This window comes from Peromyscus leucopus, unplaced genomic scaffold, assembly GCF_004664715.2.
Source record: "Peromyscus leucopus breed LL Stock unplaced genomic scaffold, UCI_PerLeu_2.1 scaffold_176, whole genome shotgun sequence".
Taxonomy (NCBI): domain Eukaryota; kingdom Metazoa; phylum Chordata; class Mammalia; order Rodentia; family Cricetidae; genus Peromyscus; species Peromyscus leucopus.
Genome location: NW_023504952.1, coordinates 34,400 through 43,345, shown reverse-complemented (window position 1 = coordinate 43,345; position 8,946 = coordinate 34,400).

Sequence of the window (8,946 nt, the reverse complement as noted above, 5' to 3'; positions counted from 1 at the left end):
AGTGGATTCTAGATATAAAATAAAAGAACAATCAGACCACAACCCAATAGAACCATAGAGGCTATATATATATAACATGGAGGTCCCTAGGATGACTGTGGCTTATAATAAATTTCGGATTTACTCAATTATTGAAAAAAAAATAGCCAAACGAATGGAAACACATGAACTATGAACCAAAGGCTGAGGGGCCCCCAGCTGGATCAGGCCCTCTGAATAGGTGAGACAGTTGATTGGCTTGATCAGTTTGGGAGGCAACTAGGCAGTGGGACCGTCCTGTGCTCATTGCATGAGTTGGCTGTTTGAAACCTGGGCTTATGCAGGGATGCTTGGCTATGTCTGGGAGGAGGGGACTGGACCTGCCTGGACTGAGTCTACCAGGTTGATCGCAGTCCTCGGGGGGGGGGGGGAGATTTGCCCTGGAGGAGGTGGGAATGGGGGGTGGGCTGGGGGAAGAGGGGTGGGCTGAGGGGAAGGGGTGGGCTGGGGGAAGGGGAAGGGGTGGGAGGGGAGAACAGGGGAACCCGTGGCTGATATGTAGAATGAATGGTATTTTAAAATAAAAGGAAAAATAAATAAATAAAAGGAGAGACAAAAACAAACAAACAAAAAAAAATCTTTTCATATTTTCCTGCCTGGTGGAAGGTCACAGAGACTTTTCTGTAAGCCATAACAATGCAAGCTCCTTAGCCTTTGGAGATAAAGATGCTTAACGTTAGAAAGAACTTAAGGTTGTCAGGGTTGAACTTTTTTATTATTTTTCAACAGTGTACATTTGGATCGAGTGAGGAAAAGACAGTTCAGAGTCTCACCAGATCTGTTTATGTGTCAGATTGTGGGGCTGAGTGCGCGGGTTTGTACATGAGTGGGCTTTATGGAACCTGCCGCTCCTTATGAGGGAAAGTCCTCATGGAGCAACTTGTATACAAAAGAGAAAAGCAAACAAAAAACCACCGAAGTCCAGTAAATATAGTATGGGGACAAGAGTAACCAAAGGTGCAGGGACACACTGAACCCCAAGCTGGGAATCGAGGGTTTCTCAGGAGCAAAGGTGAGGTGAACTCCACTGCATGGACTCTCTGGTCTTACTTCTGAGCCACCGGCATCTGTATACATTCAGTACACTGAAGGTGTTCACTAAATGTGCTAAGCAAATGGATGGATGATGGATGGATGGATGGATGGATAGACAGACAATCTAGGTCAACAGGTGCCCCGCTTCAACAGACGCCAGTGATATGACACCCTTTCTTAGCAACTTAAGCATTTGACAGTGGTTACTTGTCTTCAGGACCAGAGACTTAAAAATATTTACGCAAACCACTGAACCAGCGAGTCAGACCTATTACACGCCTATGTCTTGCTAGACTGAGCATTTGGTGATCTCGGCCCATTGTGGAATTAGAACGACTTTACTTAAATAGGAGAAATGTGTGGCTTTTCTGGGAAAAGATGAAATTAACCTCTGCTTCCCAAACTGCGAAGGCACCAACAATGAAGAAAATGACTCATTCACACTGGTGAAAACACCATTTACCATTTACTAAGGAGCGGTAAAACCACAACCCATAGCTGCCTTGCCCTCAAATTCACCAACCCCCACCAGCCCCACCAACCCCCACCAAACCCCACCAAGCTGCAGTGTTGGTAGTTCCAAGTCCACAAGGAAGCTAAGGTGAAGCCTGGGTTCAGAGCGCTGCCTCACCCAGCAGAGGTGACTACAGACTCCCCATGGATAAAAGCATCTGGGAAGGTGGGCTGGCTAGTTTTATATCTACTTGACACAAGCTGGAGTCATCCGAGAGGAGAGAACCCAATTGAGAAAATGCCTCCATAAGAGCAGGTTGTAGACAGACAAGCCTGCAGGGCATTTTCTTAATTAACGATTGATGGGGCTTCCCTCAGTTGGCTGTGATTCAGGAGGTGTAAGCCAAATAAACCCTTTCCTCTCCAAATGGCTGTTGGTCATGGTGTTTCGCCACAGCAATAGTAACCCTGAGCAGAAGGTTTATGTGCACTCCATGCCCTCACCAGTGATTCCGTTGGTCTTAGCAAAATACTACCCTACTTTCAAGGACGGCTGATTTTGTTGCAGCCAGACACATGGAACAGCTCAGTGGCAGCCTGCTGCCAGATACACCCTAAGTAGGATTCAGAATACTATTCTCACTACAAGAAAGAATTTGCATTTGTTTCTTTTTCAATCTTGTGTCGAGTAAGTGTGCAGGTGTGCAAATGAGGGCATGTGTGCACCACAGCACACATGGGGGGGGCGGAGAACAACCTTGGTAATAGTCCTTACTTTCAATCTCTTGTCATTCACTGCTGTGTATGTTAGGCTAGCTGGCTGGTGAACTTCCCGGAATCTCCTGCCTCTGATTCTGTGTCACCATAGAAGCATCAGAATTAATGGTGTGTCCTACATGTTCAGCTTCACATGGTTCTGGGGATTCAGACTCAGTTCTTCACATTTGCACAGTGTTTTACCCACAGTGCCCTTTAAAAAATCTTTGCATGCCGGGCGGTGGTGACACACGCCTTTAATCCCAGCACTTGGGAGGCAGAGCCAGGCAGATCTCTGTGAGTTCGAGGCCACCCTGGTCTACAGAGAGAGATCCAGGACAGGCACCAAAACAACACAAAGAAACCCTATCCCAAAAAAATAAAAATAAAAATCTTTGTGTGTGTGTGTGTCTGTGTGTCCCATGTATTATTGTGTATGTGTGATATGTATATGTGCACGATGTGATGTGTATATGTACATGATGTGTATCTAATTCATGTATGTGTGATTAATGCGAATATGTGCATGTATGTGAAATCTGAATCTTTTCATATACCCGTGATGGTTATTATCAGTAAAGTTCTGGCACAGGAGACTGTTCAGAAGGGAATGATTAAAAGGTTATTGGTGGACACTTCAGAAATTTCTACATCCCTTTAGTTAATCAAGAAGTATTCGGCTGGATGGTGGTGGTGGTGGTGGCTGCGGCGGCGGCGGCGGTGGCGGCAGTGGCAGCGGTGGCTCGTACCTTTAATCCCAACACTCGGGAGGCAGAGGCAAGCGGATCTCTGTGAGTTCGAGGCCAGCCTGGTCTACAAAGTGAGTTCCAGGACAGGCTCCAAAGCTACACAGAGAAACTCTGTCTCAGAAAAAAAAAAAAAAGTATTCGTTCAGATGCTCGATGCTAAAGGAACTCTTGCTGCTTGTGTGTTTTAAATCCATCCTTTAAAGTATGCTGGCTTTACTAAGATACAGCTCAAATATTTAAAAATTTGCCTCTATATGTGCAACCATTTGTTACAAAGGAAACTGGGTTCCCTTCTGAGACTGTTAGTTTCATTAACAAAAGAAAGGGGCTGGAGGGATGGCTCAGTGGTTAAGAGCACTGGCTATTCTTCCAGAGGACCTGAGTTCAATTCCCAGTACCCACAAGGTGGCTCATGACCATCTGATTCCAGTTCTAGGGGCCTGATGCCCCCTCTTCTGGCCTCCACCTGCACCAGGCATGCCCGAGGTACACAGACAAAAGCCTCAAATATGTGGAATTAAAATGTCATTTGAAGACAGGAGACAGAAAGCTCGGGACAATTGTTTTAGAACTTCAGCAAAAAAAATAACACGGCAGGCAATGGAAGAGGAAGAGAAAACACAATGCCACTTGGGATGGAGGCTGACAAGCAGCCAGGTGCTGGAAGAAGAGATCGGAGACTTCAGAGAAAAGTGTGAAAAAGCACAGGGCCTTGGGGAAGCATGCCTGATTAACGGAAGAAAAATTCACACTTTTCTGTGTATTTGGCCTTGAGGCGGATACTGAGAAGCAGCTCCAAGAGACTGTCCTGAAAAGGGGGCTTCTGGGAAGGAAAAGTGTGTCATCTCAATAGGAGATACAAAATATTGTATAGGAGAGACAAAATACACGGGTCTATTCACCCAGACAGGGAGCCCACAACAGACCAAAGTACAGACAACTCCCAAGTCCCCCTTGGTGAACTATGGAGTTTTATTGGGGTTACTTACAGGAGCATGGGTGAGTGGTTACTTGTAAGAGCGGAAATGATTCAAAGACAGCTGCTTCACCAAAGCCCACCCCGACACAGTGACAGCTCACAGAGCTGGGAACCCGGAGCACACTGCACAGCCTGCAGGCAGCTCAGCTGGTTGGAGAGCGTCCTTTCCAGGTGACTAAGTTGGGCTAAACCTCTTCCAGGCGGCTTGGCTGGCTTCTGCTTCTTCTAGGACACCGGTTTGGTCTCAGAGTCGTCTTTGCGGCTTGACTCTGCTCTTCTGAGAGGGACTCTCGGATTTTACTGCTTCCCCTGGCAGAGAGGGTCCTAGTCACTCTGGTGGGTTTGGGGGGGGGGGCACTTCGTGCAAGATGGAGTGTTTAATTTCTTAGGAAATGTACACAACACAGAGATAATTATTCCTCCTGTCTCTTTGGGCAGCTTAGAATGCCAGCTCTCTACCCAGGTCTATGATAATTTAATTTTTTTTTTTTTGTTTTTTGTTTTTTGTTTTTCGAGACAGGGTTTCTCTGTGTAGCTTTGCGCCTTTCCTGGAACTCACTTGGTAGCCCAGGCTGGCCTCGAACTCACAGAGATCCACCTGGCTCTGCCTCCCAAGTGCTGGGATGAAAAGGGAAGGTCCAATGCGTCTGTAGTCTAAGGCTACTTTCGCAAGTTTTCAGAACATACGCTGACTACGGGGCACGGCTCTGGTTCTGCTGAGCACCCCCATCTTTCTTTGTGATGCCTAGCCAGGTGCACCATGGGTAATGACAACAAGGAGGAGCCACTTCAGAGTCTACAAAGTGTTTTTCTTTCTGTTATCTCGGGTATTCTCAGCACGCCCACCAGGCACCAGCGTGTTTGAAGGCAGCCTGACTCCCTCTCCTAGTTAAAGGCTGGGTCTCCCGCAGCTGCTTCTGTCAGGTGCGCTCTCTGGAGAGACCCTCAGCGTGGACAGACAAACTTCAGAGGAAGGACAATCAATCCAGACTGCAGCATTTAAAACCCCACAGCCCACTTCCCAGCCAGCCAAAGAGCCATCAATCAGTCTGGTTCTTCTCCCACTGCGTGGGCAAACCTGTCTGTGACTTCCTGTCCGTGGGCTTCAAAAGAAAGACTGCCGGGAGCCGGTCAAGAATGGCTCTGTGTTGCCGCTCATTCTTCCTCCACAGAGCTGAGGAACACTGTCTTTAGGGTGCTGAAGCAAGACTTGTCCAAGCTTACTCATCACCTCGTAAGATTATTCACGCATAAATTTCGGTCACAAAAGCATCTATACTCTCCCATAAAGCAGTTATTTATAAAACTGGACTTGGAGCTGGAGTTCAGTGGTTAAGACCACTGGCTGCTCTTCCAGAGGACCCAGGTTTGATTCCCAGCACCCACAGGGCGGCTCACCGCTATTTTTGTCTGTAACTCGAGAGCCAAGGGATCTGATGCCTCTTCTGACCTCCGAGAGCACCACAGAAGCACTTGGTGCACAGACATAATGTAGGCAAAACACTCATACATATAAAGTAAACCATAATAATAAAACTTAAGACTCCCATTATCAGTATATTGAAATGTTTTCACTGCTTGGGCATCATCCCCAATGTTTTGACTTATTTCATCTGTGGGGCATAGGAACAATTTGGTTAATTAATTTTTTTCTTGAGATGGTGTCCCAGTTAGCTTTAACCATTACCTGAGAAGGGAGGGGTTACCCAGATCAGACTATCCTGTGGAACACCCATGTGAGATTGTCTTGGTTGTTAATTTATGTACGAGCTCAGTCCACTGGGGATGGCATATTATTCCTCTGGCAGGGAATCCAGCACACGCCTGCCAGCAAGCAAGCCCACAACAGTGTTTCTACCTCAAGCTCCTGCCCCGACGTCCTTCAATGATGGACTGGAACTTGTAAGCTTCTCTAAATTCCTTCCTCCCCCAGCTTGCTTTTGGTCAGAGTGTTTTGTGGTTTGGTTTGGTTTTGGTTTTTTTCCAGACAGGGTTTCTCTGTGTAACCCTGCCTGTCCTGAAATTCAATCTGTAGATCAGACTGGCTTTGAACTCAGAGATCACTCTGCCTCTGCTGGGATTAAAGGCATGTGCCACCACACCCATAGGCCAGAGTGGGGTGGTTGTTGTTGCTGTTGTTGTTTGTTTGTTTTATCATAGCAAAAGAGATGAAACTAAAACCAATGTACCTCTGGGTTGACCACGCTGAGTTCTGAAGTCTCGGGCTCTGCAGAGCGATCCTCTTGCGTCAGCCTCCGCAGAGGTTGGTGGCTATCTAAGCACAAACCACTTGAGTCTTGTGAAAAGCAACTCACAGTTTTTAGATAAATTTACTTCTTTTTATGTGTAAACGCCTGCATGCGTTTGTGTATGTTGCCCTCAGGGGCCAGAAGAGGACATCAGATCCTCTGAGACTGGAGTTAAAACTGGCTGTGAGCCACTATGTGGGTGCTGGATCCCAGGTCCTCTGGAAGAGCAGCAAGTGCTCTTAACCACTGAGCCATCTCTCCAGCTCCCAAAAGCAACTTTTAAAGTTAGTCAAGAGATATTGAAGGACTGGGGACAACTATCAGAGGGAAACACACCAATGTATGTGTACATAGTGAAATTTGTATCATGCAATGATATAAATTATTTCAATATAAGCATGAATAAAATAAATATGCACATTCTGTGACTCCTGGATCATGCTTAGAGAACTATTGATGAGGTAGTAAAGAACCAGCCTGCCTCCATCGTAGGCTTTAAAGCCATCTTACAGTAAAGACAAACTCGGTTCATTCCTTTTTATGATTAAACCTCTGTTGCTCAACCTTAACTACAAATGGTTCTGTACTGCCTGTTCCAGGAATGGCAATCACGTTTTTTGTTTCAAATAGTTGTTTATACCTAGGCGGCAGCGTTGTTGGTGGTGGTAGTGGTGAACACCTTTGATCCCAGCAGGCAGGAGGCAAAGGCAGGTGGTGAGTTCAAGGTCAACCTGGTCTACAATCAAGTTCAAGGACAGCCAGGACAGTTATACAGAGAAACCCTGTCTCAATAAACCCAACCCAAACCAAACAAACAAAACAACCCAAATAAGATATTTATAACCATCTTGCAACCCCACTTGTTTCAAAAGGTTATATGACCATGTATGACTACCTTGTTATGCCCACCTTACAGCCATGTCTTTTTCTCAGGGGGTCTTCAGTACTAACACATTATGATGTTCTGCTCCTGCAACCCCACCTATTTTTCCAGCCAGAACCCCCATTTGGACCCCCACCCACCCCTGTATAAAAGCCTTGTCTCCTCACCCCAATGCTGACCTCTCTCAAACCCCACCTTAAAGGGAGGCAGCCCATGTACAGGAATAAAAAAAGCTTTGTTATGATATACGGGGGACCCCGACGGTATCCCGTGTGTGCAGGGAAACACGCTGGCATGCTGTGCAAATGCAGCAGCAGGCTGGCAGGCGACCCACGCCATACAGGCATGGGGGTGGGGGCAGGGGACAGTCATTCACGACCCAGATGCTGCATCTGCCTTGGAAATGGTTTATTATAATAGAGAGATGAAGAGAAGGATAGGAAAGAAAGATGGAGAAGTGAGAGAGAAAGGGGGGGGTCGAGGGTGCACACCTCTGGGAGGAAAAGTTGAAGAAAGAGAGAGGAAGGGGAGGAGTTTTTCCTTAAAATGAGGCTTTAACGACAGGACGCAGGTTGGTGCCAAGGGGTGGTTCAGAATATTAACAAGCTTGCTTTAATTAAATACTTGACTTAATTAACTTGGCCATGATGATTTGGGTCAGCGGTCTTTCTCCTCCCATCTTTGGGATTGATCATGCCTCTGAGCATGATGCTTCACCTGCTAAGTGTTCCAAAGCATTTACTATGCTTGTGAATTACATCCTGGATGTAGGTAACTCATTCAAGTCAACGTTCACTCTTTTCCTACTCACTTCAGTAATTCCTCTTGATGCGTTTGGAGTTTGGAATAGATTCCAATTCCCAGAACTGAGTCACTTCTCAGTCTGTGCTTCAAGGGTAGTTCTGGACAGAGGGGGCTGCTCACACATCCAACCAAATCCAAAACCATCCTTTATCCTCAAAACTGAGTCAAAGCTACTTCTAAAATGGAATTTCTCCAGGAGGATCCCTGGGCTTGGTAACTTCTATTGTACCCTGGAAAGCACAAGTCCCAGGTTCAAGGAGAGATCCTGCCTCCATGGAGCAGGCAGGCAGTGGTAAAAGACACCCAACATGCTCTTCTGCCTCCAAGTCAGAGACAGGTATGCAGAGAAGCAAACACAATCACACGGTGACTCATAAATAAAGAAATAAAAAGAAATAATTTTGTGTGTGTATGTGTGTGTGTGTGTGTGTGTGTGTGTGTGTGTGTAGTCTCTTAGGGCAATGCAAAAAACAAAAATAAAAACAAAATGTGTTTTACATAACTTGGAGTAACTTAGGGTAGGACACAGCCAGATCTCAATTCCTAAATCTCATGTTAGTGTAAGAAATGTCAAACCAGAGACTTTTCTATCAAACACTATAAAATTTGTGTTCAAGACAAGGAATTCAAATCCCTTTATTGGGGGAGGTTCAAGACAGGGTTTCTCTGTGTAGCTCTGGCCGTCCTGGAACATGCTCTGTAGACCAGGCTGACCCTGAACTCAGAGATCCACCTGCCTCTGACTGCCCAATGCTGGGATTAAAGGTGTGTGCCACCACACCTGGCCCAGAATAGAAATCTTTTTACCTTTTCCACCTCATGATATTTTTATGCAAATGTTTCAATATTCACCAACCAGAAAAATTGTTGTTTACACCAAGTTTGGTATTCCAGAAATCTGATGGCCTGGATCAGTGACACTTTTCTCCTTGGACCTGTGGCCCCTTTTCCCTACACAGTCACCCCCTGAGTTAGGATAAAAACTAAGCGCCCCTCCTG